The sequence below is a fragment of the Capra hircus genome, chromosome 16 (assembly GCF_001704415.2).
Source record: "Capra hircus breed San Clemente chromosome 16, ASM170441v1, whole genome shotgun sequence".
Classification (NCBI taxonomy): domain Eukaryota; kingdom Metazoa; phylum Chordata; class Mammalia; order Artiodactyla; family Bovidae; genus Capra; species Capra hircus.
Window position 1 is genome coordinate 19,912,937 of NC_030823.1, and position 27,944 is coordinate 19,940,880.

Below are 27,944 nucleotides of genomic sequence, written 5' to 3' on the forward strand. Positions count from 1 at the left end.
GACTGAATGTGTCCCTCACCACCACCGCCCCGCCCCCGGTTCATATGTCGAAACCTATTCTTCAACATGATGGTATTTGGAGATGGGGTCTTTGGAGAGGTGGTTAGGCCATCAGGGTGGAGCCCTCATGAATGGGGTTAGTGCCTTTATAAAACAGACCTCAGAAAACTCCCTCACTCTTTCCGCCATGTGAAGACACAGCAGGAAGACAGCCATCTATGAACCAGGAAGCAAGCTCCCAGCAGACACAGTCTGCCAGTGCCTTGATCTTGGACTTTTCAATCTCTAGAATCGTGAGAAACGAATATTTGTTGTTTAAGCCACCAGTGTATGTTATGTCTGTTAGAGCATCCTGGAAGGATTTAAACAGCACACCACTTAACCAGCCGAATAAAATAAACACTATAGTTTGAGGATCAGAAAAGTGTCCTAGGTTGTCCTCACCTGGTCCAATTAATGGCAGCATCAGCAGTGCCCCCGGAAGACTGTTAGGGATGCGGTATCAGGTACCTGTGGAGACTACAGAATCAGACTCGGCATTTTCACAGGATCCTCGGGAGTTCAGAGGCCCATTCATTCAAGTTTCAGAAGCACTGCTTGCAAATCTGGCCAGCTGCCAGTTTTTCTAAGTAAAGGTTTCTGAGCCAAGCTTTTTCGATTATGTCTTGTCCACAGCTACTTTTGCAGGACAATAGCAGAGCTGGGTACTCGTGACAGAGAATGTATTGCCCACGAAGCCTAAAATATTTACCATCTGGCCCCTTTCAGAAAACATCTGCTTCTTCCTGTAGTCCCTGTAAGATTTTCTAGATTATCCTTTCCTTGTTTGGTTGAGACAGGAAGGGAACTATTCTCTATTATCTGCGATAACACAGGGGCTTTTAGATTAGGCTTTTTATACCTTTCTCACTTTCAATTCCCATAATAATCTTTTTGCAATGAGTTCAAGATCCCGAATCTAGTTAGTGGTGGAACCAGACCTCAAGTCAGGACTGTCTGACTCCAAGAGCCGCTACCTTTCATCAGCACCATGACTCACCCCATAAGAAGTTGAGAGCCTCAGTGTTCTGCTTATCCAGGGGGTGAACTCGCCTTGGAAAAGAGAGCTACTGTTCCCCCAGACTCATCCACGACACAATTATTGCAAAAAGCCAACTTTCTAATTCACTCTTAGAAATCACTCCACTCTGCAGACCCGTAGATGGCAAATGTACTCTAGAGACCAAGTTAAGGACAGAAGGAGACTCGGAGGGTTTCTGGAATCAGAGTTGGTTTCTGCACAGATGGGCCCTCCTGAGCCTCTGTGGTGGCAGGGCCCCACTTTCCCAGCTCCTGCTGGAAATTAGAGCCCATTTCACTGCTAAGTTCCCTACTTCCAAATTCCAATGATTTATTTGAATGATATCAACTTTATGGTTAAGAGAAGGTCCCCAATTTTTGTGAACAGAGTCACTTATTCAAAGGAGTAGGAGTAGATTAATCCTGTCCCTGTTCTCCAGAAACTGACAGTGAAATCAGTTGAAAATAAGAAAGAGTGGTGTTTAAAATGGAAAACACCCCGAGCTACCTGGGCATGTACACTCTGCTATATTTTAAATGGATAACCAACACGGACCTCCTGTACAGCACAGGGGACCCTGCTCACTGTTATACAGCAGGCTGGATGGGAGGAGAATTTGGTGGAGAATGGATACGTGTATATGTATGGCTGAGTCCCTTCGCTGTCCACCTGTAACTATCACAATATTGTTGATCAGCTATACCCCAAAAGAAAATAAAAAGTTTAAATTAAAAAATATTAAATAGCACTATCTTTGAAACTAGAGCCTGGGTCAGTCTGGATGACTAGAAGTGCAAGCACAGCTATGAAAAGCTTTGACTTAATACTTTGTTTCAATTATCTTTCTCTCACGTATGTTTCTTGTCTCTCTCTCCTTAGCCTTATTAACCCACTTAATCTAAATACAGTCACCTTTCATGTCTAGAAGCACTACTCATTTTCCCTTTATCTTTTTTCACTTCTTTTAAGATTTCAAGATAAGTGGAGAAAAGGATTAAAAGTAGTTTGATAACTTTTGCAATATAGAGTAAATTGTGCAAAAATATTTGACTGTTTAGGTCATCTTGTTTCCTAGATTAGAGTGGAAGGTACTGACTACCACAGACCAATAATTTACCCTTTTGAAAAGTTCCTAAAATGCCCTGTGTACATAGTGTCATAGATACAGTTTCTTTTCCTTTTCCAAACTCTGAATTTTAAATAACACAACCAACTGCAGTGGTCAATTTGGATTGTTCTCCCATTGTTCTCTTGTTCTGAATTCAACCTCAGCTTCCTGCCAAGACTGCAAACCCCCTGAAGCTAAATATTTTACTAATATTCTTGGAGCATCCTCTTTAATCCTTGCCTGGGCCCCAAGTAAAATTTAATACTTGATTCTCAGTTGAGAGGGCGGGCCCATTGTATGACTGTTTTTCTGGCCTCTAACACAGTGCCCTTTATGGCATAAATATTGAAGAGAACTGTGTTGTATAATCCTTTGCCAAAAAATATATATTTTTTAAATGAAAAATAGTCCATCAAAAGTCAAAAATGGCTGAAACTTCACTATAGGTACACTGCAGGAAGTACAGTCTTTGTTAAAAAAAAAAAAAAAAAATTCTGGTCCATAGAGTAGGGTTTGTAATCCCTGTTGGAAATACACAGGCCTTCATGGCTATCCATCCATTCATTCTCCAACCCACGCTTGTCCATCTGCTCTCTGGAGAGCATGTCAGCTCAGACCTACCATCTCATCAGCATTTATGAATATGTATTGTTTGTTAGCCACCACTATACAAAAAAAAAAGAAAAGAAAGCTTTAATCCAAACAACATTGACATTAACACGGGCTCAAGATTTCTTCCAGACACCAAATGTTCTGGGCAGCCAGATGGTAGCCTGATCTCAAGGTTGGAAGAAAAAAAAAAAATTGTGATGGCTTTGGTTTTCAGGTACCTTTTCTGCCCTACAGTCAATAGAGGACTTTGCTGAAGATTTCACTGCAAAGAAAAGATCTGGAAAGGAAAAACAAAACAAAATGTGTTTCCATCCTGACAGCCCAGGAGCAGCGGGCTTACTCATCTAAATATTTAGCAACCACCACAAGTGAAAGTCAAGTCCTCATGTTTAGCACCGAAGACATTTATGAAAAGACCTTTTTCATAAGGACTTGAGTAGTGTGAGCTAAAGAGACTTATCCTTTACCTTTGGTGAATTACTCTAGGAAAGATCATTTGTTACATTCAGTTAATATGTACTGAGGGCCAACGGTACTGTCTATAAGCTGGATAAAGAGTAGAGATAGATTTGCAGGGAAGGAATAGAGATACAAATAGAAAATGGCCGTGTGGAAGGAGGAGGGGATAGGGAGGTTAGGACAAAGTAGGAGAGAAGCGTTGACGCGTCTACACTGCGCTTCCCTGGTGATAGATGGCCAGTGGGAAGCTGCTCTATAGTACAGGAAGCTCAGCTCGGTGCTTTGTGATGAGCTAGAGGGGTGGGATGGGGGTGGGAGGGAGGTCACGAGGGAGGGGATATATATATACATATCGCTGATTCACTTCATTGTACAGCAGAAACTAACACAGCTTTGTAAAGCAATTATACTCCAATTAACAAAAGTAAACCCAGTTCCTGATCTCACTGAGCTTACTTTTCAGTGGGAGAGACCTCAAAGCACAAGTGAAATGCAGCAGCAGGAGGGGGAAGATGCTAACTGGGAAGAAGGGGCTGGAGGGAAGGGCTGGAATTTGACACAGGGTGTCAGGGGTGGTCTGGCTGGGAATGCGGACGCCCGGAGTCCACCTCCTAAGACCTCCCCGTAGTGGTGACTGCTTCAGGAATGGGCGGGCACCCAAATGTGACAGCGGAGACCCTCAGAACAGCCAGGAGCAAAGGGCAGGGCGGTGCATCAGACGTCGGCCCCCTGTGCTGGTGTCAGCCAGGGCCTTAGTCGAAGGAGTGCCTGTCGGTGTCAGGCAGGTGCTTAATTATGATGGTGTCAGAGGGGAAGAGAGATTGGAGGTGCTCCTTGAAGAAGAGAGGACTAATGTAATCTGACCACACTCGAGAGTTTGTCTGGAATAATAATTTTCTCAGGACAAACAGGGTGCCCTTTGCATGGACTACTTTAGTTGAAACTTTAATAGGCAGCAAACTAAGGGCATACCAGCCAGTTTACCTCCTTCCCCACCTCCCACTCCTGCTCCCTTACTTTCCCCATCCCTCTCCAAGCCTTGTAGTCAGTAAGCAGACTCCCCTTAGGCCAAAGGATAGGGAATACAGCGAACAACTTGTTATATGAAGTACTCTCAATTTTCCTTGCGCAAAACCAAAGGGGCCACGAAAATCTCCTCCTTTTGCAACAAAATGTCAGTCTCCATTATCAGCTGGTACTAGCTGGGGGCCACTCTTGTTTCCTATTGCTGTGAGGCACATATGGCTGTGTGGAGAGGACCCCACAAATCATCCAGGAAGTTCATTTTTATTAGGAGCTTCTGCTTAATTAAGAGATGCACCGTGCTCCATCAATCAACTTCGGTTGCGTTCGCGTCATCCCCAGTCACTCCACGACTAATAGATGTAATTCTGGGGCTTAGGGGAAGAGAAAAGATCTGGGGCGTCCTGGCTCCAAAGGCCAAGGGAGTGCATCTGGCCGCTGCAGCATCGTGGTGGCAAGTCCCCTAAAAAGTAAGACTGTGACTACAGAGACAGGGATTGGGGGACGCTCTGAGTGCCTTTACTCCTCAAAGATGTGAACTTTGATTCATTGGACCAGATGCCTGTTAAGATAAGCAGTGCTTCAACGTGTCCATGTTAAAAACGCAATTGTAAACAATAGAGTGAATTGTAATTTTCATTGTTTAGAAAACATTCATATTGCAATGCAGGAGACCCCTGGGTCTCGATTCCTGGGTCCACTCCGGTATTCTTGGGCTTCCCTTGTGGCTCAGCTGGTAAAGAATCAGCCTGCAATGTGGGAGATCTGGGTTCAATCCCTGGGTTGGGAAGATGCCCTGGAGAGGGGAAAGGTTTACCCACTCCAGTATTCTGGCCTGGAGAATTCCATGGACTCGCAAAGAATCGGACACAACTGAGTGACTTTCACTTTCACTTTTCACTTTTTGGTATTGTAAGGAATGTAGAATCCCACAAAGCAAAATTGAGGGACAAGAAAGGGACTGTTGTATTTGTTTAACTCTTTTGCCCCCATTTAGATGCCTTATTCAAGGCAGGCATTAAGTCAACACTACTCTTTTATAGCATCTTTTCCAAAGCACCTTCCAAGTACAGTCTATGCACATTATTCATGGATTCTGTGTGTGTGAATTCACCTACTTGCTAAAATAGCTGATTCTAGTCTTGAGGAGAAAAGAGCTTTTAGGAAACAAAACTAGAATGATTGGAGGAGAAATTATCCAATTTATGGTATTGGACTATAATCCAAGGAGTATAATACTTAAATATGAGTGTATACTGATATAAACATGCAAATAGGGAAGAACAAACACACCTTCCCTTTAGGAGCATCTGAAATAACATGGGTAGCTATCCACCCCCTCCCCCAAGATATTCCCCCATCCAGGAGAGGAAGCTTAATTCCCCTTTCCCCTTCCCAGGAATTGAACCCACCTCTCGATGTCTCCTGTGTTAGCAGGTGGGTTGTTTACCACTAGACACCTAGGAAGCCCCAGGAATTTCCCCTTCCCTGTGTTGGCTGGACTTAATAACTCACTTCCAAAACACAGAGTATGGAAAGGGGGAAAAAATGTAACTTCACAGTGGAGAAAACTGGCAGACACCACCTCAACCAAATAATTAAAATTAACATCACTTGCGGTAATTACATGGCTCACATGCGCTCCCTGATATAACGCGTGCTTTACTTCACCGGTATTTTCCCCCAAGCCTTTAACCCTATTACAAAATAAAATTGAGGAACATTCTATAAAACTCCTAACCAGAACCCTTTAAAACTGTCAAGGTTATAAAAAGACGAAGAAACTTATCGCAGACCAGAGGAGACGACGGAGACATGACAAATGAAAGCACTGTGGTATCCCGAGTTGGAGCAGAGAAGGACATTAGTAAGAAAGCTGGTGAAATCCGAATAGTCTGTCGCTTAGTCAGTGGTGTTATTTCAGTGCTAATTGCTTACTTTTGACAAACATACACAGCGATGTAAGATGTTAACATTCAAGAAAGCTGAGTGGTGTCGGAACTTTCTGTACTGTTTCTGTGGCTTTTCTATAAATCTAAAAATTGTCCCTGAATAAGTAGCTAAAATGAATACATACATACATACATAGATAAATCATGTAATATTTTATTACAAATACTTGATTTTTCGAACACAATAGAAGGGATTAAAAGTGGGGTAGGGGGAGGAATCAAGATTTTTTTCTCCCTAACCTACAGATTCTATTCCAATTGTATCCATTTTTTCTCCACTTTCAATATTATGGGCTTCTCTGGTGGCTCAGCTGGTAAAGAATCTGCCTGCAATGCGGGAGACTTGGGTTCGATCCTTGGGTTGGGAAGATCCCCTGGAGAAGGGAATGGCAGCCCACTCCAGTATTCTGGCCTGGAGAATTCCATGGACAATGGAGCCTGGCAGGCTACAGTCCACGGTATCACAAAGAGTTGGAGACCTCGGAGCAACTTTCACTTTCACTTTAGATTTTATAGAGGGTGGAGAGAAGCAAATATGAAGCAAGATGAAGAATAGAGGAGAAAGAAGAGAATTAAAGAATGTAACTCTAATGAAAACTTTCAGAACTATACCAGCCATGGGTAATTCTTCCTAAGAGCTCAAGTGTCAATGTGATTCAGCAAAGCTGAAATAACGAAAATCAACAAAACCATGAGGGGCTCAGAACCTGTCTGAAAACTCAAATTCTGGAACTCTAAATTTCATTCCTGCTTTGGATATCATTGACCTGCCTTCCAAGTTCTGTTTATTCACAGAATAAACAGTGTTTATCTCCCACCAGCTACTTTAGATTGGAATGGCTATTTTTGTTTCATTACGGTTTAATTGGGTTTCCCTGGTGGCTCAGCAGTAAAGAATCTGCCTGCAATGCCGGAGCCACAGGAGACATAGATTCAATCCCAGCGTTGGGAAGATCCCCTGGAGGAGGGCATGGCAACCCACTCTAGCATTCTTGCCTGGAGAATCCTGTAGACAGAGGAGCCTGGTGGGCTACAGTCCAGGGGGTCGCAAAGAGTGGGACACGACCGAATCAATTCAGCACACGCTGTTAATTACAAACTGTATTGTTCAGATCTTTTCAGCGCAGAACATGTCAGTGATAACATCACTTGAAGAAAAAGTAAAAAATATCATAGAAGAATCTGCATTTTTAAAAAATGACATGAGTAAGTCTAGGGTTAAATTTTGGCTTTGATGCATTTGGCACAAGCATCCCTAAAACCATGGCCACTTAGCCCAATCTTCATCTACGCTGAGTTGGGGCAAAGCTCTCTTCAAGGCATCGCACCAGTAAGAGGCCTGCAGAGAACTGTTTGATGGAGGCCAACACAGAGTTCACGTGAGAGGAAAATCAAATTCCCTTTCAGTTTTTGAGCAGTGAAAGGTGACATGCTAACCCCCTGCATTCTTCCAATAATGAGGAAAGTAAATCTAAGTAATGCCTCATAGTGAATGGGAGGCTACATCAAAATTACCTAGGTCAATGTTTTCCCCTGGTGCTTTTCCAATCATTTTATCCTCTACCCATTTTAATATGATTCTATTATTTAAATGTCTCATGCCCTGTGTGGAAGGTGTAAAAAATAGCAGCCAAACATAGAGTATATATTGTTATAATAGGAATAAGATGTATTATATTGTTTTGTGTATATTATTACATGCATTCATTATGATAATAAATACCTGAATGAAGTTTTATACCAATAAGGCATATCTCAGGCCATTTCCCCCTATTTACTGTTAGATTTTTCTCTCCTGTTGACTGCATTTAGGAGTTTGTGACTTTGTGGGGAGATTACATAGGTGGGATGATGTAGCCTGAAGCTGCCTCCTCTTGCTACTTTTTGAGAATTGAGTTGGATTATGTCATTTCCTCTGATGCCCTATAACGCAGCCTTAAGAATAATGACCCTGCAATGTGGCTCAGCTGAAAATAGCTTTCCCAGTGCCAGAAAAAGATGATTCACACTTGGCATAGGAGCCACTTCTGGAAACTGCCAGAACAAAGAACAGAGGTGATTCACTAAGAGGCTCCATCATCATCCAACTCGCTCTGGAAATGATGGTACATCACTAAACACAATCCTTCCAACTGATATATTTGCATTTATACCTATGTGTGTATACCATGTACCTATCTGTTTTTTATGTATATATTTATACTACAGATGTGTTTATATGTACACATACAGTATGAATGTATTTGTTTTAAGCGCATATTGCTGAATGCAAGTTTGTGTACCCAACACACAGCACAGCGAGGCCAAACAAGCCAAAACGTCAGAGTGTGGCAGAGAGAAAGGCTTATTGCAGGGCCATGCAAGGTGGCCTGTGTCCCCCAAACCCCAAACTCCTCAGAGGGTTTCAGCAGAACTCTTTTAAAGGCAAGGTGAGGGAGGGGTGTAGTTAGTAGTTGCAAACTTCTTGGTGTAGGAATTCTTTGTTATTGCAGCTGTCCACATGCGTCAGGTCACTTCCTGTAAGCCGCCAAGAAAATAATGTTGTTCTCTGTTCTGCAATTTTTATCTCCATATGAATGGGCTTGAATGTCAAAGCCTTGAGAATAGGCTGTTCTCCCTATTTCAGGCTATAGACAACATTCTTTTACAAAGGGTGTACAGCCACCATGACTCAGCACAGACAACACAATAAATCTAAGACGGAGTCAGATTTGTTCATACCCATGACAGGCAGAGATACAGCAAGTTGTAGGCTACAATTAATTTCCCATTTCCTGATTGTAACTATATGGTCTGAGATAGTTTGAATGGCACCAACCTAAAAATAGGAAGGTTGGTTGAATCTATAATTCTGCTACCATGCGTCCTCTTGTTCCCCCCCCCCCAATTACTAAAATCACACTGAAAATAAAAAGACATGTATGGCCATCTCGTCCACTTCTACTGCCTGCCACCAACTTTCTAGAAGCTTCTGGCCACTTGAGTGATCCATACTTCTGGTGGTGGCAGCGCTTCCCATCACTTCTTGAGGAAGGCTGTATCCTCGGAGCCCACAGGGAATTCCTAGAGAATGTCTTCTCCGCAGCATCTTATATACCTCATTTGATGACTCTGTTATCATATTCCTCCTTGGCTATGTGTCAAAAAGCACATTTATTTTTCTTAATCTTTTCTCAAAAATCAATTCTCTGAGTCCCTTAATCATTTTTATTGATCTCGGTAGAATTTTCTCTGATATGACGGCACCTGTCTGCTCCTGAACTATTTTACTCATCTTCAGCATTTGAGATTCAGCTTCAGCTGGGTGCCACGTAGAGGATGCCAGCTGATTTTTGATCTCACAGAACATCCACTTCCCACCATTTGATGAGATTCGAAAATATATTATAATTGAACTATAACGCCTTGCCGCCTCCCCATGAGTGGTATCTCCTGTGTGTTCTTTCACTCAGATTCTGCTGAGGATGTAGATTCCTATTACTGAATGTTTAGTGCGATGTCCAGGTCATGACTCTCTGAGTGTCTAAGGCCACATGTCTAAATTTGCTGCCACAATTCTCTTTCCTATCTCTTTTTTTAAAAGGCACTAAATGTCAGCATTAATAGGGGACTAAAATGCAGACATTTTTCAAATTAAAAATGTCCTATTTTCAAAGATGATAAGCTAGCTGTATGTGGGAAGGATTTGTCTGATAAATAACAAAGAATATCTAGGAAGTAACACAAGAATCCCAGGTTCATTGTTAGGTCACTGGGTTCCAGGATCCGGGGAAAGGGCAATTGAAATTGTAACCTCTGTCATGAAGGGGGTGGGACTGGTGAGAGGCTGTGCAGGATGACAATTGCTACCATTTTGTAAATGTTTATTTATAAAGTATTGCTTGTTCTTCTAAGGTTTCTCCACATAGTTCATTTAAACTGAAAACAAAAATTGGTGAGAGACACAATTTTGATAGCATGGACATTTTTACAGATACAGTAACTAAGGCACAAAAACACTTTGAAACACACTCAAAGTCAGCTTCCATAGTTACTAAGTTGGTCGAGTCGTTTCAGGCTTCCCTGATAACTCAGTTGGTAAAGAATCTGCCTGCAATACAGGAGACCCCAGTTTGATTCCTGGGTTGGGAAGATCCCCTGGAGAAGGGAAAGGCTACCCACTCCAGTATTCTGGCCTAGAGAATTCCATGGACTCTATAGTCCATGGGGTCACAAAGAGTCAGACCCGACTTTCACTTTCAGAGTGGTTTTCAAACCCAGACAGTCAGCTAAATGACCTGAAGATCTGTTTACTTTTTAGTGTCACAAATAAGCCTTGGGAAGTAGATGTAGATTCAGGTAGAGTATTTGTGAAGTATCTGCCCTAGCCTTGGTTCTCAAAAATATACATATGAAACTTTCTTTGACAGTCAAGCTTCCAACAGTGTTATGCCAACTAAGGATTGTTCAGGGAAGTAGATGGTTCCGGTGGGAAAACACTTCTGATTATTCATGGTGTTTAAGGAAAAAGTTTTTCTTTAACTTCTTATCAGTAAATAGCGATAAAAATGTACTACTTCACTGAGGCTTCTTTAAAAATTCTTGGCCTGGAGATGGGCATATTGACTCTCATTCAAAAGAAAATTCTTAAAACTATCCTCAATTGTAAAATCCTGCTTTGTGAATTTTGCTTCATACATGTGCACCAGGTTCCTTTACCACTTGTATGTGCAAATCAGCTGCAGCAGCAGGACAAAATTGTAGCTGGAAAGGATTAATTCAGAAAGAAAGGCAGTGGATCACCAGGTCCTTCTCAACCCCTCCTGTTTCTTTGGCCTTCACTAGAGAAGCGGGAGTGAACCTTCATCTCCTGATTGTAAGGGAGGCCAGCGCAGTTAAGCTAAAATCAAATCCATATTCATCCAATCTTCCCCATTCGGATCACTTATTATGTTAAAATGATAAGTATAGCATTTCAAGGAGATTCAATTTATGTTCCAAGGGACGTAAGAACCATTCTTAAAATGTGAATGATTCTTGCCATGAATTATTAGTGGCAACCTCTGGTCAGATCTCTTAGAACTGTTCCAAGGAACGAAAGATGAATTTCCCATTTCTCATTCCCAGGGTTTAGAGGCCTAAAAGAATAAGTTTTTTTAATCTATGACATACCGCCTGTTCCTAAGTGATTCTGGCTGTGTCAATAAATTTGTTCACAGCTCTAATTGTGTTAATGAATTGAACATAATTAAACTTACAACATGTCATGAGTTTCTTCTGGCAGAACTCAGTAGATTTTTTTAGAAAAAAATCTCCATGGGAAAACAATAAATGTACTGAAGAACTCCCACCATCACCACTTATCTCCGTGGAGAGAAGATTAAAGCATGGGATTCTGAAATTGACTTTCTGAGGCGTTTTCCTCTCCAAATAAAGTTTTATTCAGTTTGCTGTGAGTGTGACTTGTCTTTGATTAAATTCATTAGGTTGCAAACTTCTTTAGGACAGAATGTATAGATGATTTTATCTTTATCCCCAATACTTAGTAGGGGGCCTGTTAACAAAAATTTTGATGAGTGATTGTGACCATGAAAACAAAGTCACTCTAAATAGTTCTACTGGGGCTTGTGGAGAGAAAGGAATCTATATTTATTTGGTCATCTTGTAGGCTCATAGTGCTTGAGTACAAAATGGTATCTAATTCTCATAAAACCTACTGAAAGAGATATAACAACTCCCATTTTTATAAGTGAGGAAGTTACTCAGTGAGGTTGAGTAGCTAACCTGAGCTCAGACTTAACTTAGTGGGAGGTTTGGGGTTCCACCCAAGACTGCTTGATTCTAACGCTGCGCTCCTTCATTTCACCAGCCTCCCTTGCATCCTTAGACATCAAGTGTCAGGGAGGTGTGCTTGTTGGGTCACTGGCTGACAAATCTGCACTACGAAAAGTTATCAAGGGTTCTCCGAGGCACCAAAAGCTTTGCTTCAATTGTTGCCTTTGCCTAAATCATTAAAATAATAATAATAATAAAATTAGCATGCTTAGTCACACGGTCAAGTCCAGCTCTTTGCAACCCCATGGTCTGTAGCCCACCAGGCTCTTCTATTCATGGGATTTTCCAGGCAAGAATACTGGAGAGGGTTGCCATTTCCTCCTCCAGGGGATCTTCCCGACCCAGAGATTGAACCCGTGTCTCTTGCGTCTCCCACACTGGCAGGGGTATTCTCCAACACTGTGCCACCTGGCCACTAAGAAGCGTATGCAACTCTTCTCTAGATATTTTATTGACATGTTGTCTTCAAAGTTCAGGATCATGACTTAGCATTTCTTTTCGCTCTGCGGCAGCACAAGGCATAGGTCTTGCACACTGTGTGCTTAATAAATGCTTACTGGTGACAAATGTTTCGTTTGAATTGTTGCTTCATGAGATGTGGCTGCCAAAAGAGCACTGCTTTTAACTTCCGAGACCTAAAAGCTTGTTTGACAAATAAGGAAAGCGAAGTCAAGACCCAGACAATATTCATTACTTATGGGCACGAGAAAGGGAAAAATCTCCAAACCTCCGGGTTAGTCAGAAGATTTATATTCACTTCAATTTTGCTAGAACCATTCACACACACACACAAAAAATGTTATGGGGTTATTAGAGTGCTTGCTATTTTTCTAAGGGTTCAAAGCCTCATAGACCAAAAAGAAGAAGACAAGAAAGGATCTAGATAAGTTACAATCATTTTAATATTTATTTACAGTTTGTAAGTACCTCTAATATGCTCTAACCTACCCCAGCCTAATAAGAGCGGCCCCATGAGGACGGCAGGGAGTTACCGTTACTCTCATTTCACAGATGCAGAAATAGAATCATTTAACATTAGAGTTAAAAAAGCTCAACCCAGGGTGAATGCATCCCTCTCCTGTAGCTGGCCACCCTCTGAGCTAGGAAAGTGCCAGAGTTCCAGGCAGGCAAGGCCCATGAGGTGCAATTCATCAGGACGACAGAGGGTTCAAATTTCTCCAGCAGTCCCACCCTGAGAAAGCTAGGGCAGGTTTCAGTGAACTTAGGGACTTCCGTGCATTGGGAGAAGCTGAAAGAATGAGAATGTAAAATGCATAATTGAGGGCAGATCAGATGGCAAAACAGCTCAATTTGTCTAAGGAGCCAGAGAAATGATACAAATTAGACAAGTAATCAATAGCCTCAGATATCCAAGTGAACATTACTGAACCCAAATCTCCAGCATACTTAATTCTGTCCCTGAAAATGTTACCTTTTGTGCAGACATAAATGATACTGTTTTGCACTGCTTCCCCCCAGAAATTACATTTTGAGGACCTGTAACAACAATGCCTCTCAATGGGTTTTTTCTATATATCTTTTTATGTAAAGTACAGTCAGTCCTCATTATGTATAGATTCTGTATTTGTGAATTTGCCTACTTGCTAACATTTATTTGTGACCCTGAAATCAATTCTTGCAGTATTTTGGGATCATTTAAGGACATGCACAAGAGGGATGAAAATTGGTGTCACCTGCGTTTGGACGAAGTGACAGCTCTGCCCCTGTATTCCACGTACTATAAACAAGTGTTCTTTTCATGGTCTATTTAGTGCCACCTTTTCCACATTCTTGTGCTTTTTGCGTTTAAAATGGATCCCAAGTGTCATGCTGAAATTCTGTGCAGTGTTTCTAAGTATAAGAAGGCTGTCTGTGATGTACCTCATGTAGAAAATACATGTGTTGCATAAGCTTCATTCAGATATGAGTTATAGTGTTCTTGGTTGTAAATTCAGTAGTATTATGAATCAACAATATTAAAGACGGTGTCTTTAAACAAACACACATGAAACAAGGTTATGTATTGGCCAGTTGATGAAAAAGTTGTGGTCATAGGCCCTCAGGAACCGAACCCTGTATTTCCCCTAGAAGCAAAGATTCCATATTTGCTGTATAGTAACGAGTGTTCCTGGCTCCCCAGGTGGTGCTAGTGGTAAGAATCTGCCTGCCAATGCAAGAGACACAGGAGATGCGGGTTCAGTCCCAGGGTCAGAAAGATCCCCTGGAGTAAGCAATGTCAACCCAGTCCACTATTCTTGCCTGGAAAATTCCAAGGACAGAAGAACCTGGCAGGCTACAGTTCATGGGGTTGCAGAGTCAGACATCCGAAGCGCGTGCGCGCGCGCACACACACACACACATAGCATTCCATCTAACAGATGTAGAACACTAGTTCCTGGTGACGTTATGAAACATAACAAAAAATAATGAGAATCAACTGTATATTTTAAGAGTTAGTCCATCGAGAGAGGGTCTAGGAGTGACCAGATGACAGTGATTTATGGCATGGCATATAATAGATGCTCAATAAAATGTTTTTGTCAGTGAAGAAACGAAGCCAAAGGATTTGCTCCGTGTGGCTCGGTGAAGAGGTTAGCTAGAACCTATACCAACTGGGCTCTAACTTCCTGACTTTCAGCTCAGTAAATAATATTCAGCACCCACTCATTTCTCACTGTGCTGCTATCCTGCAAAGTACACTGGGGGATCAAACTGATAAAATGAGCATTTTCTGCTTGTGCAGAGTCAGTTGGTGCCTTTGGATCTGCGAATGAATGGCAATTTGTAACCCTAAATGAGGTGGACAGCATAGATGACACAGGTCAATGCTGAGCAGTGAGATGATGGCTCAGGGGGTGCTTCTGATGCCCAGTCACCTGCAACAACAGATGGTAATGTCCTTGTTGAGACGACCAACAACTGACTACCCATGCAAGCCTCTTTCATCCCAAGGGAAGTCAGAGATCTCCTGGGCTCCTGAAACTTTGCTGTCATCTGCTTCCTCTACCGGAGAAGGCAATGGCACCCCACTCCAGTACTCTTGCCTGGAAAATCCCATGAATGGAGGAGCCTGGAAGGCTGCAGTCCATGAGGTCAGTGAGGGTCAACTTTTCACTTTCCTGCATTGGAGAAGGAAATGGCAACCCAGTGTTCTTGCCTGGAGAATCCTAGGAATGGGGGAGCCTGGTGGGCTGCCATCTATGGAGTCACACAGAGTCGGACACAACTGAAGTGACTTGGCAGCTGCAGCAGCAGCTTCCTCTACAGTCACGTAGGAGTTTGAAACATGTCTTCTGATTGTGATGGGGATAAATAAGACCACAGTGGTTTCTACTTGGAAGCCACATCCAGCAAATTGTTGGAGGTCTTTGCTGAGCTCAGTGTTTAAAACCACATAGCTGCTCACTATTCATCTGTGGGCATTCACATGACATTTTTTGTGTGACACTGGAGAAGATTTTTAAGCATCTTCTATTTTTCAAGAGATAGAACTGAGTGTGTGTTTATGTGGTGGGGTCTCAAAAAAGTCAGCTTTCAAACCAAAGATCAGGGGACTTCCCTGGTGGTCCAGTGGTTAAGAATCCATCTTGCAATGCATGGGACACGGGTTCAATCCCTCATCAGGGAACTAAAGACCCCACATGCTGTGGTGCAATTAAGCCTGTAGGACACAAGTGGAGAGAGCCCATGCTCCACAGCTAGAGAGTCTGTGCATGGTAACGACAGATTTGCATGACTCAACGAAGATCCTGCATGCCACAACTAAGACAGTTGACACAGCCAGATAAATAAATCTATAAATTGTTTTTAAAAAAACACACACACACGCAACAAAAACGAAACTAAGATCAGGCAAGAGGGGCAGAGACGGAAAGAAGTTCCCAGCAGAGGCAGGGAAGGGAAGCTTGCGGCAGGTGATAATTGAGACCCAGCAAACATCCTCGGAGAAGGGCCCCTGTCCCATGAGAAAGGAAGAGCACTTTTCAATATAACACTTTGTGATGATATGTTCCCGAGTTTCTCTGTCTTAAACCCCAGAAGGCAGAGTGAAACCAGCTCTGGCTGTGGCGCGGGTGAGATGTGAGTGCTCGTTCCACTGTCCACTAAGGCACCTCTGCTTCAACTGGGAAGCCGTGAGGATTCCAGGAGACATGTGTGTGTGCTTACGGGATGCTCCACAAACATGCCCGGTGATCGCCTCTCTGCACGCTGCAGAGAGCCCCAGGGGACACAGAGGCAGGTGTCCTGTCACGGTGAAGAGTGTAGGCTTTTTTCCTCCTTGGAGAAAGTGGCACCAGGGAAAATGCTGCCAAGTGGCCAGCAGCCTAAAATGGTGCCCAATTTGTGGACATTATTTCACTTGTGTCTACTCCAAGGGAAGTTTCTTTCGGTGCAAATGAGAGCCGGTCTGTCACCTTCGCTCAGGCATCCGCGCTCACCGTCGCGTCCCTCACACATATGGTGCCTGGCAGGGTGCACCTCCACTCCAAGGCTCTTTGTGGAGAGCATCTGCTAACCCTGCCAGCCTGATGCCTTACAACCTCAGCATCACCTTTTCCCAGGTTTCTTGCTGAATCAACCAATTAGCTCGAATCGTCTCTGACTGCCTTGAACTATGTCTTGTTAAAACATGGGTGGATGGGGACCTGGTGAAGTCTGGAAGTCACTCTGAGAGAACCAAGCCTCCTAATACAGCCCTCTTGTTGGAATCTCCCTTCCACTTAACGTACTTAGAGGTCTTCATGTTTTAAATTGTCAGTGTGACTTCTGGAAGAATCTCTGTAGGCATTCTGAGCAATGCCTTCACTGAAGCATTGCTCCCTCCAGGATCTTTCTGTACCTAAGAGCTGAATGGCACGGTTTATTTTGGGAAAAAAATAACTGACTCTGAGCTCAAGTGATCAATGATATATCATAGATTATCTTTCCTTTAACAGCTGAACCTCAGCTCATCGTATCCCTGCGACAGTCCCCGTGACTGTGCCCCTAAGAGGCAGATCATCACACAGAAGTTTCAGCAGCTCTGTGTCTGATTGCCAATAGGACTGAACTCGGAGATGGTAAAGTTTTTTGCATGTTCCCGAGGAATGTTGTCAGTGGGGTACCTTGTGCTAGCTAGGTGGATGTGGGGAGCAGAGGTGTCCCATCCTTGGAAAATATAAGTGGCCGGACATTTTGCCTTCTTTGGATTTGTCATTTTGCCCTAATTCCAAATACTTATTTTAGTTCCCAAGATTCTACACAGGAACGTGCAAAAGCTAAATAGAAACAATACTAAGGGAAGCCAATAAAAAACATGCTTTATATAACACAGGAAAGACTTTCCTAAGCTCCAAAAATGGCCATTGGGTGTTATTTATGCTTTTTTTTTTAAGTCTTTATTGAATTTGATACAATATTGACTCTGTTGTTTATATATATATATATTTTTTTTACCATGAAGCATGTGGCATCTTAGCTCCCCAAGCAGGGATTGAACCCACACCTCTTGGATTGGAAGCCTGGAGACTTAACCACTGGACCACCAAGGAGGTCCCTTATTTATGCTTTGTGAGTGAAATAGTTCCTCTTGCAGATTGCTGTCTACTACCACTGATGTTCAGTCTTCCGCTTGAGTGCTATTCTGGTTTGTTCCACGTAACATGCACACATAGGAGGCACGAAACCAGGGTCTCAGTTCACACAAATTCTGGAAATTTCTACCAATGAAAACTTCCACCCACACAACACAAACAAACCCTACATTTTCCAAGGCGATATGGGTCTTCATTATTTGCAGATCGCTTTGATATCACAGCCGACATCCTTAAGGGGGTGGAAGCAAAAATAGAGAGGAATCAAGATTTTCTGAATATTTAAACCATCTCTTCTGACCAAATGGATTATTTTAGGTTTGTAGGCACAGTGTAATTAGTGCATATGGTCCAGCTGTGAAGAAATAGCTGAGGACTCCTAACTTATTATTAATTAGGTTCATTAAAATGCAAGTAAGAGAACGTTGCCTAGGTAAACAATACCTTATGTCAAAGAGTCATTACTTGACAAGAGCTAGTCTCCCTAACTAAAGTCATTACTGATATTTCGCAGAGGGTTGGTTTTTTTTTTTAAGGCACCGTGGGTACCAGTTAACTACTCTTGACTGACATCAAGGACAGACGTGCAGAGCTGGAAGGGGTTGGTGATACAGCACAGCAATGCTTCTCACATCATTTCAGAATATGTCTGGGGGAGGTTAAAGGTTGACAGCCCAATGACAGGCCTTCTTCAACTGCCGTGGTGTCACAGCAGGAGCACGTCAGGAAAATTTCCTCGGCCCCTCTGAATTTCTTACATGTTCTCATCTCTTTCCCTGTCTCCCAAGTAGGCAGGGATTGGCAGCTTTGTGACAAACACCTGGGAAACAGAAATGTGCATTATCCCCGTTAGGAACCAGGGGGGTGAGGAGGGGGAAAGACACCTGAGCTCGAGTGGGAAGGTTCTCCTGATATTTTGCCAGATCAGAGGGAAGAGCAGGCTGGATTAGCCCTGGGGGATGTGGCCCACCGGCCCCTTGTCCTTTATTTTCGGGCACTTTTCCAAAGGAGTGTAGAGGTTCACTGCGGCCTCTGCCCCCTGGAAATGCAGCTCCACAGCCTCGTCACTCAGGAATTAGCTCAGCTAACTTGATGGAGACCTCCCCAGCCTGATGGGTGTGAGACCTCAGGCCACACAACATTTGAAAACTTGAATGTTGGCCTTGGAGAGAGTCCGGCTTCAGAGGCAGACACGGTAGTCAGGATCTTTGAAGGTCTTAGGTATTGTTATTCCCCAGGTCTCACCTTTTCTCTAGGGTTGGTTGTTTGAAGGAAATGGCAACCCACTCCAGTGTTCTTGCCTGGAGAATTCCATGGACAGAGGAGCCTGGTGGGCTATAGTCCATGGGGTCGCAAAGAGTCAGACACGACTGAGTGACTAACTCTTTCACTTTCTTTGTTTGAAAGCAACAGAAGCAGTGGGTATACACGTCAGCAGATTCCTAGAGTTCTGGAAATGTTTCCCTGTCTTTAAAAGTCCACGCACGCGTCGGTATAAATCACTACAGGGATGCAGGCTCTGGTCTAAATGAATCAAAAGAGGCTATTGACAGATGCTGAAATGAGTGTCTACCTTTAACACTGGGTCAATTGATAAGTGTCTGACCTAGACTTGTGACTGACATGAAGAGCTGTCAAGAAGAAATCATCTTTGCCAGTGATGACAGTGAGGCAGGAGGAGAGGAGAGAGAGGAAAGGGAAACCCAGAGAAGGACCTGACTCCCTGCTCGACATATTTGCATCCTCCCTGGTACAGCCCAGGCAACTGCCTGTCTGATGATTACATTCAGCACCTGCTCTGGATGAAGGATTAGAGGAGTCCAGTCAGCATCCCATGCAGGAAACTTGGAAGAAATTAGAGTTTGTCTCAGTCAAACAGAACATCATCACTCATTATTTTACATCTCTTTTTCAGAATAACTCTAAGAAAACATTAAATTTAAAGCAAAATTTTCCTGTGTGATCATGTAGGAAAGTTTCAGCCTGGAATCGGAATATGCAGTGAGATGTAAGACTAGTTCAGAAGCTCCCATATCTGTGCTTCTCCTATTTTAGTGTTTGGGCATATGACTTCTTCAGAAGGATGTTGTTCAATGTATCCTATTTTTGAAATATCACTGATTCTCTATTTTAATTTAACTGATTCTTGCAGAGTTTTAGGTGCCTTCACATATCCACGAGCTGTAATTTTATTACTCAGCTTTTCACTTTTGAATTTGATGCCCTGTCCTGACATCCGGACAGCAGGATTTAATTGTCAAATCATGATGCTGCAGGAACTCAGACTGTCCTTTGCTTACTGGCTGCTATTGCCACAGAGACGCCTCTTCCCCAACCAGACCCTGTGCTCACTGTCTTTCTCACTGACTTCTGGTCCTCATCGCAACCCTGTGAGGTCAGGCTTGTCACCACTGCTTTATAGACAAGGCAACTATGCCTCAGAAGGTGACATAATTGAGCCAGTGACACTCATGTACTTGCTTTCTGATATAACTTTGTTTTAGGTTGTGAGTTGGTGGTGGAGGGAAGGACTTGAGTATGGACTCTGCCATATGGCAAGAGCAGGCCATTCAAATATATAACTTGGGAGAATGGCATGGTCAAGTTTTTATTTCAAAGAGATTCTTCCAGTGGCAGTCAGAAGATAATCCCAGAGGGATAAAGACTAGTTAGAAGCTTGATGGTAGTCAGGCCTGGGATTGGAAAGGAGCGTCCCAGAGACTATTTGTTGTTCAGTTGCTCAGTTGTGTCCAACTCTTTGAGACCCCATGGACTACAACACACCAGGCCTCCCTGCCCTTCACCATCTCCCAGAGCTTGCTCAACCTCATGTCCATTGAGTTGGTGATGCCATCCAACCACCTCATCCTCTGTCGTCCCCTTCTTCTCCCTCCTTCAGTCTTGCCCAGCATCAGGGTCTTTTCCAGTTTGTCAGCTCCTCGCATCAGGTGGCCAAAGTTTTGCAGCTTCAGCTTCAGCATCAGTCCTTCTCATAAATATTCAGGATTGACTTCCTTTAGGATTGACTGGTTTGATCTCCTTGCAGTCCAAGGGACTCTCAAGAGTCTTCTCCAGTACCAAAATTCAAGAGCATCAATTCTTCAGTGTTCAGCCTTCTTTATGGTCCAACTCTCACATCCATACACGACTACTGGAAAAACCATAGCTCTTACTAGATGGACCTTTGTTGGCAAAGTAATGTCTCTGCTTTTTGATATGCTGTCAGTTTTGTCATAGCTTATCATTATCAACAAGGAGTAGCCTATTTGCTCCACCATATTTTATCTCTTGAGTATATGCTGATAGTTGATCTATGCCAGGCCCTTCATCTGCTCCCCTTTTGAAAAGACCACATGACTAGAGTATAGGCAGCTATTAAGGCACTTAGATTCTGAGGATCCATGGAGAAAGAGTCTCCTGAAAACAACTCAGAAAAGACGGAAGCAGACTCAATGAAGGATTCATTGTGTGCAGCAAAAGCCGACGTTTCCCTCGTGCCAGAGTGTAATCCTAGACGTTTTATGTAATTCCTGGTAGCACTTCACATATATAATTTTATCTATTACCATTTTAACACTCTTCTAAGATAAGTATACTTTTCTTCTCTTTTTCTGGAAAAGGAAACTGAGATGAAAGTTAATAACTTGCCTAAAGTCAGACAGTTAATGGCAGAAGTTGAAAGTGCTCAGTGGTGATAGACCTGAAGTATGTACGCAAACTGGGCAGTCTTTGGATGTGGTGGAGGCCAGAGTGGCTTACAGGGCATTCCAAACACATCTTGTACTTTCAGTTTTCCAAAATATAAAGCATTTTCAAACAATTATTCTACATGAAATGGTAATGGGAAATTCATGAAGGCATCAAGACTAGCTGTTAAATCTACTTGCTGACTTGACATCTTCACTTGGATGACCAAGGGTCTAACCTCGCTATGAGCTGAGGAAACGCTACCCCACCTTCACTGAAAGTCTGCTCCTCCTCTAACCTTCCCCTCTGGGTAAGTGGAGAATTCCTGCTTCCAGCTGTTTAGATTCCTGGGAATCATCTCTGATCCCTCTCTCTCTCTCACATTGCTCATTCATCCTGTCTGAAACTTTGTTGGCTGTCCACAGTGGACTAAATAGGATTTCCCACCCCACCCTCTGAAATTCATGTCCATCAGGGCCTCAGAATGTAACCTAATTTGGAAATAGGGTCTCTATAGATGTAATTCATTGAGGATAAGTCCACAGGGCCTTAGGGTGGACCCTGAATCCAGTGACTGGTAACCTTATGAAAAGGGGAAGGACTCATAGAGACCCAGAAGAAGAGCATGTGAAGATCAAGGCAGATTGGAGCCCCCTTACCAGAGTCCTAACAATAGCCATGAAGCCCTCCAAACTCTGGGCCCTGGGCCTCTTTGGTTTCCTCTCCTCCTCTGTGTCCCTTTTCTCACTCTGCTCGGGCCGCACTGCCTTCCACATTACCCCTCATTCCTGCTTTCAGTTGCTTCCAGCTCCTTCCACCCTTTTCCAGTCTCTTGAGTTGGCTTCATCCTTTGCCTGCATGCTTCTCCCTTCTGATATCCTCATGGATCCCTCCTTCATTTATTTTCAGCCCTTGCTCAGAAGTCACCTTCTCAACTACTATAATTAAAATCTTGCCCCCCATACACACACTTCCTTTCTCTCTTACTCTGCTTTATTCCCCAACCCCATAGCAATCATCATCTTCTAAGCTAACCTAAAATAGTAATGTGTTGTTGGTCCCAACCCCCTGCGCACTAGAACGGAAATCTTTATTGTGTTCATTGATATACGCCCTGTACATAGTAGGGTGCCCAGAACATAGAAAGGACTCAAGAATATTTGTTGTATGAGTAAATGAATGAATGAATGAGGGGATGAGAAGTAGTAGAGAAGGATGTTAGAGAGATGTCAGGGGCTGGATTATGGGAAGGCTTTTAAATTCTGGAATGGATTTAAATTTCATTCCAGGTGAGAAGAATAAATGCATCTCACTGGGGTGAAGAATTTCAATTTTTCTCCACCTGTCTGAGGAGTTCGTGTGGTCCAATTTTCCCTGCCTTTAAAGAAGGCTGTTTGAAGAACTCTTGAGAATTTACCAATGGAATCTTAAATGATCTTTGTACGTAAACTTGCTTTATATCTCTGTTTATCACCTATCTATTAATATCATCTGTCTAACCATCTATTTGTTTTCTATCTAGCCATCTATCTATCTGTCTATCTATCTTCCTACCTATCTATACATCTGTCTACCTTTCTCCAAGAGTTACTGTATTTTTCCTCAGGGATGATACCTAGTTAATTAGCTTGAAAATATGAAAAGGAGATGACAAACTTAGGAACCCTGCAGAAGGCCCTCATCCCCAGTGAGGAGACTCTTGTCTTATCTGTAATCAGAAGGGTTCACATGGATGGTGGTTTAGAGAAACTAGCTTCTGCACCTCACCAATATTTGACAGCCCTGTCTGGCTGCTGGGCGGGTGCACATCAGCAAATGTTGTCATTGTAAGACAATGCTGTCTGTGGCCAAAGAAGTGTTCAGTAACTGAGAATTGCTTCAGCCTTGGCTGACATCTTTTGCTGTGTGTTCATAAAATGTCTGTGCCTTTCTCCCAGAGGGGGGAAAATTACCTTTTAAAGGCCTCATCAAACTTTTCTCAGAGCGAAAATGGTCCATTTTCCTCGGAGCTAAAAGGTATGTCTCCAGTGAAATTTGTTATTGTTTTTCCCTTTCTGTTTGCGGGCTGCGAATTTGTTATCAGAATGCTTCCCTGACCTTCTCCTTCCCTCTCCATCACGCACTGACACATCTCGCCGAAATTTGCGTCTTGCATCACCTCAGGAAACTCATGGCTAATTTCATTATTTGGGAGAGAAAAATGCAAATGAAGCCAGACAGCTGGTGCTTTCCTCGCGGCTCAGAGTGATGGAGGGGCCGGGGCCCACCTCATCAGAGGCCCTCACACCCTCCTGCCCAGACAGGCCCCGGCGGGGGGACAGCAGAGAGGCTGCCAGAGCAGCAGGAACAGATGGCCAGGAGGGGAACAAGGTGGAGAAGCCCAGTGTGCTGGAGACACCAGGAAAAGGTGGCGTGTCAGTCGCCCGGGCAGTCAGATGGAGCACACAGGACGGTCCTTACACACCGCCACCTACTTAAGGGCAAACCGAGCCCAGGATGCAGGCTACTGGCATCGTCTGCCCATGGCAACCGGTATTCCTCTGCCCTAGCCTCCAGGCCTGTTTCCTTTCCTGGGTCTGTTCTCAACATCTGCCTTTTCCCAAAACTGTAGTTAGAGATGGAGATAAAAGAAGAAGGAAGGGGAGGTAAATTCATTCATTTACCCTGAATAAATCTCAGTCTGCAAATCCAAGCAGGCAAGACACCCCAGTTTTCTCTTTCTGTAACTGAATTTGGTTTTTGTTTTCTGGTCATGCCCTGATGGAGTGATGGAGACATTCTTTCACTCAAGATTCTCCCTTTCTCTGGAGTTAACTAAGCATAGGAGACTTAGACCTCCCATGGAGGGGCGTTAGTCCTCACGTCAAGTGTCAACACTGCTCTCTGCTGAGACGTCATTCTCCCCTTCAGCTTCCGGTCATGGGTCCATACTGATTGCTGCTGACAAGGCCTCCATGGGCTGCACCATTTCTTCTTCTTGCTCGCAGGTCACACGCAGCCATCAGTCCAGTGTGCCAGGGCCGTGCCGGGTTGGGGAAACTCCATCAGCTGTCTATGGCTTTTGACACGGGTTCCTAGGGATCATTCTGTCTCTGCCCTTTTTTCTCCTCAAGGGTACAAGTTGGGGGCATGTTCCATCAATACCTCCACAGCTTTACCTTGCCTACTAGGTCTCCTTAGCACATCTTCATCTACCCTGGGCCAGAAACCACTTTCTGCTCCTTCTGTAGTCTCCCAAGATTTCACCCAAGACCTGTATTCAAGAGAAAAAAAAAAGAAAGAAAGAAAGAAAGAAAACAAATATCCAAAAGAGAATGGTTGGTATTTCAAAGGTATGGACTTCTATAGAAAAGAGGAAAAGATGGGCATGAGGAGTGAGGGCCACCAGGCAAGTCTGAGTCAGGTCTCCTTGACCTCGTTAGTCAGCTGATGGGGTATGTTAGGTGGGGTGAGGCCACCTTGCTTACCCTATTGTTTCTGGTACTGTCTGTATACTTTCTCAGAGGGCTCCCTTCTGGGAGATTTCAATGACATGCTAGTCTGGGGCGCAGCATGGGATTCCTGGGCTTCAATTTATACCAGGATTGGGATGTAACATCCTGAAAATATTAAATGCAGCCCAAACTGCAGGGACGACATAGTTGGAAGCAGGGAGAGGAGAAGGGAGGTGGGGCTTGATGCAGAGATTTAAGCATGGCCTTCAAATCATCATGCTGATTATAGAAAGCCTGGAAAAGGCTTTCCAGAGACCCACAATCATTCCTTTCCACGGAACTGAGCCGTTTACATCTTGTAACACCTTTGCTCTGATTATCTTATTTTGTTTGCATAATACCTCAGTGAAATAGGGTTGCTTCAAACGCCAGGAACAAAGCAGAAGTGTTATAAAATGTAAAATGCCCAGGGCCAGTCCTCAGTGGCTCAGCTGGGCTTCTTGGGTGTCCTTATTCCTGGATTGGGTTCTCTTTTTGCCTCCTCCCTCCCACCCCAAATCATGGGCCCCAGATTTTCTTATCTTCCTATTACATTAGTTTGTACAAACCTCATTGTGTTGGCATGATCTTTTTTTTTTTTAATTTTTATTTTATGTTGGAGTATAGTTGATTAACAATAATGTGTTATTTAGTTTCAGGTGTACAGCAAAGTGATTTGGTTAAATATGTATATGTATCTATTCTTTTTCAAATTGCTTCCCCATTTAGGTTATTACAGAATATTGAGCAGAATTCTCTACTGCTATACAGCAGGTCCTTGTTGGTTATCTGTTTTAAATATGGCAGTATGTACATGTCCATCCCAAACTTCCAATCTATCTCTCCCCCTACTCTTCCTCCTGTAACTCTAAGTTCATTCTCTAAGTCTGTGAGTCTGTTTCTATTCTGTCAATAAGTTCATTTGTATCATTTTTTTTAAAGATTCTGCATATAAACAATACTATATGGTATTAGTCTTTGTCTGACTTACTTAGTAGGATAATCTCCAGGTCCATGCCTGTTGCTGTAAATGGCATAATTTCATTCTTTTTTATGGCTGAGTAATATTTCATTGTATATATGTATCACATCTTCTTTACCGATTCATCTGTTGCTGGAGATTTAGGTTGCTTCCATATTCTGGATACTGTAAATAGTGCTATATTAGTGGAGTGCGCGTATCCTTTTGAACCATGTTTTTCTCTGGATATATCCCCAGGAGTACGCAGGTCAAGAAGCAACAGTTAAAACCAGACATGGAACGATGGACTGGTTCCAAACTGGGAAAGGAGTACATCAAGGCTCTATATTGTCACCCTGCTTGTTTAACTTATATGCATAGTACAGCATGCAAAATGTCAGGCTGGATGAAGCACAAGCTGAAGTCAAGAGCACTGGGAGAAATATCAATAACCTCAGATACACAGATGATACCACCCTTATGGCAAAAAGCAAAGAGGAACTAAAGAACCTCTTGATGAAAGTGAAAGAAGAGAGTGAAAACAGCTGGCTTAAAATTCAACATTCAGAAAACGAAGATCATGGCATCAGGTCCCATCACTTCATGGCAAATAGATGGGGAAACAATGGAGACAGTGAGAGACTTTATTTTCGGGGGCTCCAATATCACTGCCCATAGTGAATACTGCAGCCATGAAATTAAAAGATACTTACTCTTTGGAAAAAAAAGCTATGACCAACCTTGACAGCTTATTAAAAAGCAGAGGCATTACTTGGTCGTCAAAGGTCCATCTAGTCAAAGCTATGGTTTTTCCAGTAGTCATATGTGGATGTGAGAGTTGGACTATAAAGAAATCTGAGTGCCAAAGAATTGATGCTTTTGAACTGTGGTATTGGAGAAGACTGTTGAGAGTCCCTGGACAGCAAGGAGATCCAATCAGTCAATCCTAAAGGAAATCAGTCCTGAATATTCATTGGAAGGACTGATGCTGAAGCTGAAGCTCCAATAATTTGACCAACTGATAGGAAGAACTGATTCATTGGAAAAGACCCTGATGCTGGGAAAGACTGAAGGCAGGAGGAAAGGGGGATAACAGAGGATGAGATGGTTGGATGGCATCACTGACTTGATGGACATAGAAGTTTGAGCAAACTCCGGGAGTTGGTGAGGAAGCCTGACATGCTGCAGTCCATGGGGTCGCAAAAAGTCAGACACAACTGAGCAACTGAACTGATGCCCAGGAATGGGATTGCTGGATCATATGGTAACTCTATTTTTTGTTTTTTTAAGGAACCCCCATACTGTTCTCCAAATAGTTGGACTAATTCACAGTCCTACCAAGAGAGTAAAAGGTTTCCCTTTTCTCCACACCTTCTCCAGCTTTTATCTAGTGAGAAAATCCTTCCTGGTCCCTGACTCCTGATCTGTGGATGTGAATGTACTGCACTCAAGCTGAGTCCTAAGGTGGCCTCAGTTCTTTCCATTTATTAAACATCTTTGGAATGGCTCTGGTCTTTGAGAAACTGACCAGGCTGCTAGACACCAGCTCCATTTTGCCTTTTACAAGAACTATATAGAAATTATCCCATTTCTTTAATCCTTTTGGAGCGCATGTAAAGTATAAATACTGGTGGATGTCTTTATATGCACACCAGTTTCTGCAAAATGATCTCCCATCCCAAAATGAAAGGCTTTTGGCCTCTATTAATCCTCAGAATATTCAGATAGAAGGAGAAACTGAGGTGCAACAGATGTCTGGGCTCAGGGGGAAAAAGCCAGAACTTGCAAATTCAATGATCTTGGTTTAGATAACTTTTTCCTTTAGAATATTTTCCTATTTTTGCACAGCTCTTTCCCCTATAGGCTAGAAGGAGCAATGCATGAGTTACTGAATTACCGTCATCCTCTTTTTACAGGTGAGGACAGTGGGCTCTAAAAGGTTATGTCACTTAGACCCTCAACCACTGTCCAGCACTGCATCTCAGGGCTCAGTCTGAGATCCACTCAGTGTCTTTGAGCCTCCTTTTCAGGGAAGAGCAGCTGCGTGAAGTTCTGTAATAAAATTGTTATAAAAATTGTTGTAATAAAATTTGTTAACCACTTCTATATGACTTTTAAAGTAAATGTCAGCCTGCATTGAAACAGTGAGCTAACAATGTGTTAGCGGTTCACATCCTCATTTAGTTCACCTTCCCAATACTGATGTTATTGTGATGCCTGTA